This window comes from Tyto alba, unplaced genomic scaffold (assembly GCF_018691265.1).
Source record: "Tyto alba isolate M040663 unplaced genomic scaffold, T.alba_DEE_v4.0 Super-Scaffold_48, whole genome shotgun sequence".
NCBI lineage: Eukaryota > Metazoa > Chordata > Aves > Strigiformes > Tytonidae > Tyto > Tyto alba.
In genome coordinates, this window is record NW_024881324.1 from 4,661,611 (window position 1) to 4,674,649 (window position 13,039).

Here is a 13,039-nt window from a genome sequence, read left to right on the forward strand (position 1 = left end):
ATGCAAGGTAGAGCACCTGGGTGCTTCTTTCTGCCAGACAATGGATTGGATACAACAGCTTTACAATATTCAGGAGTCTGTCAGGGTTTGGTTTTGTTTTGTTTTCAAATTCTGAACAATTTACATTTCTTAGAGACTGTTCCTTTTCCTACTGCATTTACGTGTCAGTACAAAGCTTGGACTTAAACTACCTCAGGTTTTTGGGATGTTTTTCAAGTAAATTTAAAAGCATCTTTTTCTGATAAATGTAGAAGTTAAATGGCTGTCTTTGAACTCTCAAATGATCCCACTGCTGGCTAAGACATTTAATCAATTGCTACTCAAATCCCAGTTTTAATCTGAGCTACAGTTCATAGTGAACACTAAGAAAAGTTTGTAAAAAGTTTCATGTCTTTCTGAATAGTTAGTGTTAACTAGTAAGCATCAAGAAAGGGTGTAATGTCTTAGACAAGTAAATCAGATGAAAAATTTTGCTAGAGGAATTTTTCCCTCCCCTAACCTGTCATGTAGATGAATGAAAATGTCCTTTTTGCAAACAGAGCTTTTCAAAAATACTTAGAAGCACAGATCTCTGCTACACTGAGGAACGGCATCTGTAGTCACTAAAAGTCTGATTGGTAGAGTCCTTCTCATAGAGTTTGGCTCAGGATGGCCCAACACAAAATATGGTGTCCTGGGTTTGAGTGAGTGGTGGGGTGTTTTGGTGGCAGGGGAGGGGGCTATAGGGGTGGCCCCTGTGAGAAGCTTCTCGAAGCTCCCCCAGCTCCAAGTCAGCTCCACCTCTGCACCAAAACTGAGCCCATCAGCTGCGCCTCTGTGATAACGTATTTAAGAAGGGACGTGGTGACGAGCAGTGGGACTGGTGAGGAGGAGTTGCTGCAGCTGCATGAACACCAAGGTCAGTGGAGGAACGGAGGAAGGAAGGAGGGGGGAGGTGTGCCGGAGCAGAGACCCCCCTGTATCCTGTGGTGAGATGGCAGGGTGGCCCCCCCCTGCCACCCATGGAGATCTACGGTGGGGCAGACACTGATTTATGGCCTGTAGCTTCTGCTTGGAATAATCAAGGTGCTGTGTCCGAAGAAGGCCGGGGTCTCATGGGAAAAGGCAGCCCCACTGCTGTAATTCAGTGCTGGGAGGATTGCAGCATGCGGGGGAGTCCCACGCCGGAGCAGCTCGGGAAGGGCTGCAGCCGTGGGAGGGAATCCAGTCGGAGAAAGTTGGTGACCCATGACGGAGCAGTGTGGGGAACGCTGCGGCCCGTTTGAGGGACTCACGTCAGACAAAGTTTGTGGAGGACTGTCTCCTGTGAGAGGGGGACCATGATGGAGCAGGGAGAACAAGTTCCAGATGCTCCCCCCACCACATATGGCAGAAGCAGCAGCACTGACTGCACCCCCCATTCCCTGCCCCTGCGCCACTGGGGGAGGAGGTAGAGATATCGGGAGCAGAGCTGAGCCTGGGAAGAAGGGAGGGGTGGGGGGAAGGTGTTCTCAAGATGTGGCAATGCTGCTCACTGTCATACTCTGTTAAGTGTTGTTGTTAGTGTCTGTAATAAATGTACGTTCTTTTTTTTCTTCCCCTTATGAGTCTGCCTTTTGCCTGTGAGCATAAAGGGTGATTTTTTCCCCATCCTGGTCCTATCTCTAACCCCAAGCCTGGCTCTCTGTCCCTTCTTATTGCCGAAAGAGAAGGGAGAGTGGCTGCATGGTGGTTGGCTGCTGACCAGGCTCAAACCACGACATATGGTGAGAGCAGAGGCAGCAAACTTAAGAGACTGAACGGTTCACGGCCAGGAGAGGAAAGCTTACCTGCTCGTCTGTGTATGTTCATGAATCTGTATATGGAACATCCCATTTTTATGGGGAAACTCAGTAAATCTTACCTGAAGCTTCAGCAGTAGCAACCATGGTTTTGCTACAGTACGGTCCCTGTTAAAAATAAAATCTCTGAAATGTGAGATTCTCCTAAAATGACTAGAACCAGTTTGTATAGGCAACCAAAAACTGTAACCTGTCTGGGTTTCCCAATTACTACATGTGCTAATGAATCACACAGCCCTGTCAGAACTGAACACCACAGAAAAAAAGGATGATTTCTGCACACTAGCATCTCTGTGAAATATTCCAGCACCATAAAACTAGTAACTAGGTTTTGTGGCATTCAGAGTCTCGCCCTGTAACCTCAAGATTGCCGGTATGTGGAATGCCAGTGGATTAAAAAGCCTGAACAGCTGTGGACATGAGTACTATCTTACTCAGTGTCAGCCTGTGTTCATAATCAAGACAACAAGCCTAGGTATAACACTTACTAAGAACTTTACTGTGAAAGAAACTAACCGCTTGAAATATTTTATCCACTCTACATTATTATCTGATAAATGTCAGTTATCTAAAGTGAAAGGAAATGCATATACATGAGAGAAGAATCAACTTGATTACCAAGCAAACCATTTACTAGGATTCCCAGTCCTGCACAAACCAGTTGAAGTGAGCACCCAGCTATATAAAAAAAAGCATTTAGGCTGCACAAGAAAACATAATCAGTAAAGCGTGGGATCTGGATGTCCTACTTAAGTATCCATATCTGAAAGTCTGGTTCACTGCCAAGCTTCAAAAATCCCTAAGGCAATCTCTCAAAGGAGTGGCTCCCCAGAGGTCACACTGGTCAAAGTCAGATGGTAAGCGTAACAGACAATACTTTTGATATTTCTGCTAGAACTTGGAGTCATATTATGTGTCTACAAGTGAGGCAGGCAACAGAAATGTTTGGGACCTGCTGACTTTTAGCTGTGAACTTAAAGATGAGTACAATATTGTTAGACTTCACAAGGAAACATATGCGATTGGGGGATAAAACAACTTGCAACTAGACCATTTTGCTGTAGTAGGCAGATGCCTTTTTAGAAATCTCAAGTAGTCACCAAAAAATTATCATTCTGCATTATGAACAGATGAGAAAGAATGAGACTTACAGCTAAACAAAAATCCAGCTGCTCCTGAGGGGTCTGGATGTTTAGACTTGCAGCTCCTGATCATGAAAGCACAATGGATATTGCACATAAATTTAAATTATTTCCAAATTTGCACAGTTGTAGGAAAGCATTCTTAGATTAATTTAGGGGTTTTTAAATTTAATTATGACAAGCACTTACATGGAATTACCCACTAATGATTAAAAAAAAAAATTCAGGTGTGTGATGCTGAACAGCATTAGGAATTTAGTTTTACCTCAGACTTGTGTAAAATTTGTCACTGCAAGTCTGGTGGAAAGAATACAACTCAGTTGAGGTAAAAAAAAAAAAATTAACTCTACCTAGAATTTTTTCCATCCTGACTTAGTTTACAAGGAATATGAAATGCTGTATGAGGCAAAAATCATACTTTTATTTTAAAATATAGCATTTCTGCCAGGGGGGAATATACAGTATCACACTCTGTTGACAGAGTCAACGTTTAGAGAGGACATCTATACATCAGTGGTTTTACCCAAATGTTACACTGGGCAGCCTGTTTCTGTACCAGAGTAATCCAGTGAATAGTCAGATATAACTTATTTTATATGGAAACAACCACCACAACTCTATCTTCAAAGGTTCAGTGATATCATATTAGAGAACATACAAATAGTCAAATGAAATGTAAGAATTTACATTTTTATTTATATGTGTACATACATATAAAATACATGTATGTACACTATTTTATAAGCTATCTATATATACTACATATATATAAAAACTATATATATGGTTTACTTATTCATAAAACCAGGAAAAATGAACTATTCAAATACTGTAGACCTTCAAAATACAAAGTTCTGAAGTTGCTCTTCTCTTATTACATAACACCTTCAATTCATATTCTGCCTTTTTCTAAATCATAGTTTAGGAGTACCTCTGCTCTGGTCTTCATCCACATTTTCCCCGCCAAGAGTGATTAACCAACATAATTGCAAAACTGAAGCCATGCAGGGAGTATTTTTGACTGAAGAAAATGAGAAAATATACTAGCAATGCAAAATGCACCTTGCTAAGTAATGGCAGAAGCCTTATGCATTTGATACCTCATCTCAATGCACAGCTCAATCCCCACTCTCTTTTTTTTTCCTGAGGAAGCAATGTTCTGTGAAATGAGGGAGGAAAACAGCTGTCAAAAAACAAGGGAAGTTCACAACGGCGGAGACCTAAGTAATGCTGGAATTCTGTTAACCAAACCGAGGGGGCCCACTTTCTTTCAGCCTGACCTCTCTTCCCAGGAGCTGTTCCAACTCCCTGAACTGCCCAGGCTGAAGCTTGACAAAATTCTCACACTGAATCTGAGTTACACACACACACACCCCAGTACCAGGGACTCTCTTATAAATGAAAGCCTCAGAGCAAAAGGTATGTGTATTTTCACTCCCACCTAATACACAAAGAGCAATTTATATAAAAATTAGGAGCTGAAATACCAACACATACCAAATTCAGTGGCTTCTTTCCAAGCCTGTGTTTCCCGGAACTGCCCTCCTTGATATCCAAATACCCAAAGGCAAGCTTGTGAGTTAAAAGGAGCTTTCAGTCTTTCAGCCTTTGACTTGTCCCCACAGCTACACCCTGTCCATTCACTATTTGTGAAAACACAAATGCAAGCCAGCTAGGTAAACACATATACCACAAATTCAGCTAAAGCCATTCTGACCCAGTCCGTCTGAACAAAAAGAAGGTCGCAAATAAACAAACCTTTGCACAGTGTACATTTTTTTCATGTTGCAGCAGGAAACATTACAGGAGATCTGGATTATTTATATCATAAATAAATATTTCTACCTTCAGGCATACCTGGACAAGTCCAGAGCTGCATTCCTTCAAACTGAAATCTTTTTATGTGTGCTTGTCTTTTCCTTTCTCCCTCACTAGCATAGGCTCTCATTCCTTGCAAACTCTTCCCATAGAATTCCTACAAAATCCATACAGAAATACACGTGGTTTGTATTTCCAGCTCTTGAACCACAGCAAAGCTTCTTACCTCTTTACTAGCCACGATCAGGAACTTTCTGCAACAGTCAGTCATTGGCTCATTTAAATCAACTAATACTCTCTAAGCAAAACCCTGCACACAGGAAAGCCAGAGATAGGGCAAACTCCCCAGCTTAAAAAGGCAAGAAATGTCTCTACTCCTGCTGTTTGAGCCACAGCTGCTCTTCCTGCTCCTGGAGGTAAATGGACTTGCTGAAGAAGCCTGAGACTCGTATCAGCCAGAAAAAGCAAATGAAAACGTAAATATGAGGGAGGAGCCTGAGGGGACAATCAGGTTCAATGAAATCCAAACTCCTGGAGCCAAGGAGGAGTGGAAATACGTTAGCTGAAAAGGTAATTCCACCTACAAGCTATTTCCTTACAGTGGTTCTTTTCTCAGTCTGTTCCAATACCCAAATGAAGCCAAGTGAGTTTCAGCTCCCAGATCATTTAGCCACACACCTATGATTGTTTGCTTTTGATGTCTTTTTCCTAAAACAACCTGCCGTTAGAAAATGTTCTTCCACACTGAACAATCAGGTCAGGTACTCTCATCTACATCTTCAAGAATTTGTATATTATTGGAGTTCTCAGGCAAGGAAAGCTTTCTGAAGTCCTGCAGCAAAAATGTTTATTTTTATGTAGCAACTGCTGCTCAAGCCCCCAAGCCCCAGCAGGCTTTGACTCCTCCTCTGCCACTGGAATGAATCAGCTCCAACTACAGGGAGTGAGCCTGTTAGATCCTCCTTCAGTAACAGCTGTATCTCACCACATGGCAGCCTGCAAACGTTTTCTCTAAACATTATTACAAATGTACACACGTCTCACCTGCAGACAGCCATGCCCCTAGACAATGCTGATTTTCTATTTCAGGGACTGTCAACACTTTAATGACTTAGTTGAACAAAGGATAAAAGTGGCTCTTGCATCCACAAAATACATCTACCTGTTCATTGCTTATGAAAAAGTCAGAAGTTCAGTCCTAATTCAGAAAGCACACACTCTCCTGTTCAAGTGTTGCTGTCCTTGCAAATCAGTAAATGGCTGCACATGAAACCCGTCAGGACTCTGGTAAGAGACACAAACCACTCAATGCAAGTTTTGCCCCAGTACTTTCCCAAAACCAGAGAACTGTCTCTCTTCTCTGGGACGATGGCAGAATTGCCTGTAAGCTAGAAACTTCCAGCATCTGCCCTGAATATATGAAAAGAAACAAAAACGTACATTCAACACTCTCAATGCAAACTGAGTCTCACTTAAGATGCAAATTAAGTTTTGGTCTCACCGTGTTTTGGTTCTCTGTGAGGGAAAAAAAAAAACCCAGCTGTATTCCTTGATTCAATTACAGACCTCTTCTGCTCCTTCCTAAGCCTGCACTGCACGTGCATGCTGGTGATGCTTGGACCATCAGCACCCAGCACACGCGAACACAGGCCGAGGCTCAACACTGACACTGGCACCACCTAGATTACCAGAAGAAACCTGGACAAAGTAATAGCAGTAACGGTTTAGCTGCAACAAATTCATTCAGACACATCACCAGGCTGCTGAAATTTTATTGTTCTGGATAGCCTTAGTGGTGCTCCACGCAATTATTGCAAGAATGCTTTGGGAACTCATGGAAGTCCTGTATAACTACAAGGTAAACCTATCCAGGGATGTGTTTAGAAAGATATTCTCGATCTGTATCACTCAATCGGTTTTGCTGATGCCTCCTCTGTCACCAGTTCCAGGCCTTCTGGGACACTTTGCCTTTCACAGTACTGGGTACTTCTGGTTGTGTGCACGTTACCACATCCAAGGGCTACTGGATTACTGGTGTGCCAGTCTGCTCCAGTTCAAACATGGAACATTTAAATTCTGTAAGCTAGGCTACAATATATACCTCTTCAAAGCATTTACGCTGACTGCTGTGAATACAGATGATACCTGGTCTGGCACAGCGTGGGAGGGAAGAGTCATGCAAATGAACTGCTTCCCAATGAACTGATCAAAAGTTGCGGGAAAAAGATCAGCATTGTGAATCTGTATCATCTTTGACCTCTGCATTGCCCAGTCGTGGTCTTTCTACAATTTGGAGACCTAAAACTGGATTTAGTGCAACTCTCAAGCTGTGATATAAAAAAAGGAGGTCCTGATTTGGTAAATTGGTCCCAGGCTGCAAAATCAACTCCTGGTTCATGAACATTAATCTGGCAACCCTTTAAAGCATTTTTAGAAAATTATAATTTGAGGATCACAGAATGGACTGGAAAGAAAGAAAAAAATGTATGAAGTCACCTTCTACCACTCCCCTGACTAGCCAAAACACCCAAGCAAATGCCGATGTTCATATACGCATCTCATTTTAAAGAACTGGTGTTCCAACATGAAATAGCAGTACCTAAGTCATCAGGAAGCTGTTTGGTTTGCTATGCTTCTCAAGTCCCTGACTCTAACAGAAAAATAAAGGAGGATGAAGAAAACAAGGCATGTATCACAAAAACAAAAAGTGAACAGTCTGAAAGGAAACCAACTAAGGGGATTGCTGTTAGCAAAATGCCAGCAAGCAGGACCCTCAGTCTCACACGAGGTCCTTAAACCTTGAATCTTTTGAGAAGCAATGGAGAAGGCATCCAAGACCCTACAGAATCTTTATGTTGTGCAAATGCTACTGCATATTTCCCAGCCATTCAAAAGGATCACATTTGTACTTCAATGATTTTACAAGTACTCTAGAGCAAGAAAAGACTGCTTTCACAAAGCACGGCTTCTAGACCAGAGGCTGGCTGCTGTCAACAGCAGAGCCAACCAGCACAGACTCACCCCTAGAATACTACTTTAATATATATTGTCCCACGCTTGCCTACCTGGGATCAAAATAAAATAATACTTGTGCCATGATCCAAAGTACAAAAAATAGACTGATACATTTATTAGTACAACCCAATATATACAGAAGCTAGTATCTACTGTGTCATTTTGATTCTATTTCTCAATCATTTGAAACTCTTCTCAATCATTTTAGCATAGACTTAACTTAAAGGAGCTTGTGCTTGGCTAACCAGTAAAAGAATAACAAAATGTCATGGTACAGACACATCACCACAAGTACAAAACACTAAGCAGAGCTTAAGGGCATTACAAAGTCACTGAACTACATGAAACTATTTCCCTTCATTCATTCCAAAACCAAAACCCATCTTAGGGAACACTCCATTAGTTTGCAAGAGTGTACTTCAAATGTTGAGATTCAGAATTCATGATTATTCTTCCTTACAGCTGGAACAGCACACTCACCTCAAATCATGGCTCTTCTCTTACTACACTGTTAGGCTTCCAGCAAAAATTAGTTATTGTCATTAAGTATGAAGCAGCAGAAAACCAATGATGACTCTACATAGTTGCTGAAAACTGTACAGGATGACAGTAAAAAAAGGGCTTAAAAGGGCTGTCTAAAAGGTCAACATAATGAATTTACTCTTTCTGTTGAGTATGGAATGTGTAATTTAATAGTATTACCATTATTAATAAAATTGCTCCATCACTCTACAGTGCTTTCAATAAACTGATCTTCAGGTGTTTCTAAACATGTCCACATAATCGGAAAGGGAAACTAAGGCACAGATACATTTATCAGATCTCTGGTTTCCTAATTTACTAATTAAACTTGTAGGATTTTGCACTGGGACTCAAGAGGCTTGTGGCTTATTTTCAGGTGTTACAGCAATAGTAGAAGTAACATATAGTAATCTTATATGATAATAATTATAGTATTTACCTTTCTCAAAAATAGTATTTGAAGATGATCTACAAAGGCTCAATATAAGCATATATTAACACAACAAGGTATGTAGTTTTAGTGGAAAATTTCTAATGTCCCTAAATGACTTAGCAACAGAAGTTCTTCCTACAACGAATATTTTATTTACTAAAAGGAGCACAGGGAATAGCTTGACACCAGAAATGTAAGATAAGTTTCAGAAGTTTAGCAGGTCTCTTAAATGGGCAATAGATTTGGAAACAATCTTCAAGGTCCTGCATAAGATAAACTATATAGAACATGAAGAACCCAGAGATATAGTCTAGCCTGTACTACTTGAGAGACAGCTCAGCGCCCAGGGCCACCTCAGAAACTGCACAGATTAAGGCTTTTCCAACCTATCTAATTCTGTGACTCTGTGATTATGCCACAGTGCTTCCACCTATGCCTAAGAAAAAAAGACCTGCCCTTTCAGCAGGAACATGTTTATATGTTGAGAGACTCCAGGAACCAGAGAACAATATAAAGAAACTCCGGTAGTGCAACTTTTGCTTTCACAGTTGGAGAGAAGATGTCCACAAGGAGAAGTAGGCCTGGGTTCTGACAAAAGCCTTCCCCCTGCTTACTGGAAGTTGCCTCCTTCTGTTCGGTCTGGAAGGAGTCTGAACTAGCTGCTCTCCCTCAGCATTCCGATACTGTCCACGCTTGAAAGCAGCATCTAGAGGAGGTATCAATATGCAGGCAGACCTGCAGTCTGTCTCATCTCTCAATTTCCCCCTACTACTTAGCTGTCTGACTCAAAGCTCTCTGGTGTTCATGGACATCTTTGTAAAGAACTTGAGCCTTAAGTAGAAGGGATCACAGATAAACATTTAACACTCAGCAAGTGCAACTGCTGGAGCAGGGGTAGAGACTCCCAGGACAGCTTTCTGCGATCAATCCATGAATAACAAATGTACTGTCTCCAGCACAGCTTCACTTGCAGCTATCAAGTACCACTGAAAAATTAGCAGCACACTACAGCTGTCTGCACTAAAGGCTGCTACTTTTATTGGTACAGTTAAAATTCTGCTGCTGGTCACTTAAAAAAAAAAAAATTAACATTGCATGGTTTGGAGGAATTTATTCAGCCACATTTTACTATCAGAAGTGACTGTCTGTCTTTCTGCTCTTTTCCAAAGTCAAGGAAAAGTCCACCAGCACATAGATGAAGTGGTTGTGCAAATATAAACATCACTTTGGAAACACACGCAAGGAGGAAGAAACACCTCTATATTTTTGTACAGTTCACTAAAGAGAACCACTATTCCCAGAAACCTTTCCAGGAAGAGTCCTCAGTTCTTCAGTACCTGCTGTACCTATGCCAAACTCCCAACAAAACAGACAGTTCTGGGATAATCCCAGCAGCAATGCATGCCCAATTTGCTGGAAGAGCCCTCTGTCAAAAACCAACACTCATTACAGAACCAAGACTTCCTGACCAAAGCACCTCCATAACAAAACAGAACATTCTGCACAAGCTGTAAGCAGAAACTCATCAGGCCTTTCTAATGAATGGAACATGTTTGCCAATGGGGAGAGAAGGGTAAACACCACAAAATCATTAGTCGTCTTACAAAGGGTGTGGTGTAGTGGCTAGCTGAAACCTTGAAGCAGGACCAGGAGGAGAGAGTCACTGAAAAGGAATCTAGCCAAAAAAAGCAAGGTGCATGATGTTAAAGGACCAGCAAAATGGGCAGTAATTACACCCAAACACAGGAACAGTCACTCTGAACAATCTGATTACCTCAAGGGTTTACCAGAAAATGGATTGCTATTGCTTCATGGTGGCCTAAGAAACCCAAGAAACTCCAACCACTTTCATGCTGAAGCCTGTCTTTTTTTTTTTGTAAGTTTTCCCAGAGATTTGCCATTTGGGGATTATCATGAATTCGGTATCATGAAGCATGAGTTCATTCATGCACATGCATTCACTTAAGAGACAGCATGACCTCCTACACCCTGTGCAAATGGCACTGTGCCTGGTGATGCCCTCCACTCACATTTTCATTGGTTACTGGACTGAACACTTGCATCAAAAGCATGATGCACAAGGGAGCTCCGCGTACGCATGCTTGGGTGCGAGCACGGGAAGGGGGGGGACTTAAACTGCTTACCTTTCTGGTCTTAGGGAAGTCACAGAACAAACAAGCACCAAATCCTAGTTTGTAGTAAGGCATTTTGATTTGTTTCTTCCAGTTACACTTTCAATCTCTGATGCTGCCATGCTAATTCTACTGCCAAGCAAATAAGGTGTTACAGGAAAAAAAAATATCCAATACCTACACCACCATGAAGGTTATTTTTCCTTGTCTAATGAAGCTAAACAGGTGGGGTGCCCTATTGCCTTCACAAGAGAAGAGTTGTGCAGGAAGCAGGTGCAGGGAAGGAACACAATCTGTGGCAGAGGTTTGCTGTTCAAGACTTTATCCAACCTGGGCCCTTACGCAGATTGTGAGATTGAGTGAAGACATTTCTCCTGTGGTATCCATCCGTACATGGAAGGAGATACCAACTTGGATATTAGTGTTTAACTTAACAATATTAACAACCATACACTGTAGTTGACATGACTAAAACAAGCACATACTAAAAGGTAAATGCAAGCCTGGCTCAGGAACCCAAATAAGCTGGGCGAAGAAAGACTTGCTTGAAAAAGCAGTGTTACATGGCCCTGACATAATGGCCTTTGAGCGATATGTAGAGAATGTGGGAAGAAGGCTTGCCACAGTCACATGGGTCACCTTCCTTCGAGTTCCTACTGTCTGAATCTTCCTGTGCTGGAGAGAGAGGTCTTTTGCACAGTCTCATAAAAACAGAACTGCAAAAGATACGTACTACAATGTACTGAATGTACTCTAATATATATATATATATGTACTATGTACTGAATGTACTATAAACATCTGTTAAACCACTCAAATTTTGCTCTGTGGTCTTTGGGTCTAAAAGTGTAACAAAAGCCTTTGACGAAGGGCTAATGAATAACATCCTTGGGATAACAACACTGCCTATTACTGAGATAGGACAGAAATCAATTGGAGAATATTAAAATGCATTTTTTTTGAAAGCAAATAATTGGCTCTGCAGTAGCTTTGAAAGTATTTGACATGTTCAACCTGTGTACTGTTAAAGACATTGATACCAGGTGTGGAGTCAAGTGTGCCCAAACAACCTCCACAGAATGAAAGGCAGAGAAGCTATGGAAGAATATAGTAAGTAGGAGCTGACAAATTAAAAAGGCAAAGGAATTCATAGGAAAGAGAATGGGAAGTACAGGCAGGCAGAGGCATAAGGCTAATGGAAAAAAATAGGGGCCTGTGGTAAATGTGTAGGGAACCCGTCTTCTAATCTGCTCTTGTTTTCAGATGTAAGACTTCCAATATTTATCTTAGGTATAACTGTCCCTCTGTGGCAGTTAGCATTTTGGGGGCATTTCTGTTTTTATTTGAGATAAATTTAAACTCAACAGAACTGACAAATGGTACCTAGCAAAATCAATGTCCTGGTACACTAAGTAAAATGGACATTAATTCCTCACTTCAGACACAACCTTCGTGATACACTTACATGTTCGGGTTAAAAAAAAAATATATTTTTCAATAGAACTTGACAGGCCAAGTTCTGGAGCTGAGCTTAGCACTCAGGTAAACACTCAAGACATTCAAAAAGGTGTTCAGTATATCTTAAGGGGTACTCTCTAAAAATTGGCCAAAAAAAGTCACTTTGAATCAGTAAATCCTTTGAAAGTCTGGCCCCTGACTGCACTTACTGTTGGCTCTTAAGTGACCTATCCAAAACACACTAATACTTTTTTTTTTTTGGTTAAAAAAACCCCCACAAAACCAAAAAACCTAAAACCCCAAAACAAGAGATTACAGTCCAGAGCAATTTTAGCAAATCAAGCACAATCTTGAAAACACCTGCATGAACTGACATTTAGTCCCTAATATAAAAAAAATCCTGTTTGCATTCAGTATTATGACATACAAAATAAAACATTTCACATTAATTTATCTCTAACTCTGTCAGCCTCACTATTAAGATGACTAACAAGATTTAAATTATATGTAAAAAAAAAAAAAAAAAAACATACAAAACTTCAAGAAATAGAAGATATAAGTTTCCTCAGAGAAAATCAAAGGCAGACACTCTAAGGCAGTTTGGATACTGTTTCAAGCTGGCAGCATTTTACAGGGTAAATTTTTCTGTTTTCTATAGATATTTCTGTTTTCACTGTCAATAGAAAGAAGGGGAATTGC

The 13,039-nt window shown here is 41.0% G+C and overlaps 1 protein-coding gene across 8 annotated transcripts in view; it reads right to left on the reverse strand.

The window, feature by feature from the left end:
* Window positions 1-13,039, reverse strand: part of TNS3 (tensin 3) — a 222,796-nt gene that overhangs the window by 66,585 nt on the left and 143,172 nt on the right. The window lies entirely within an intron of this gene.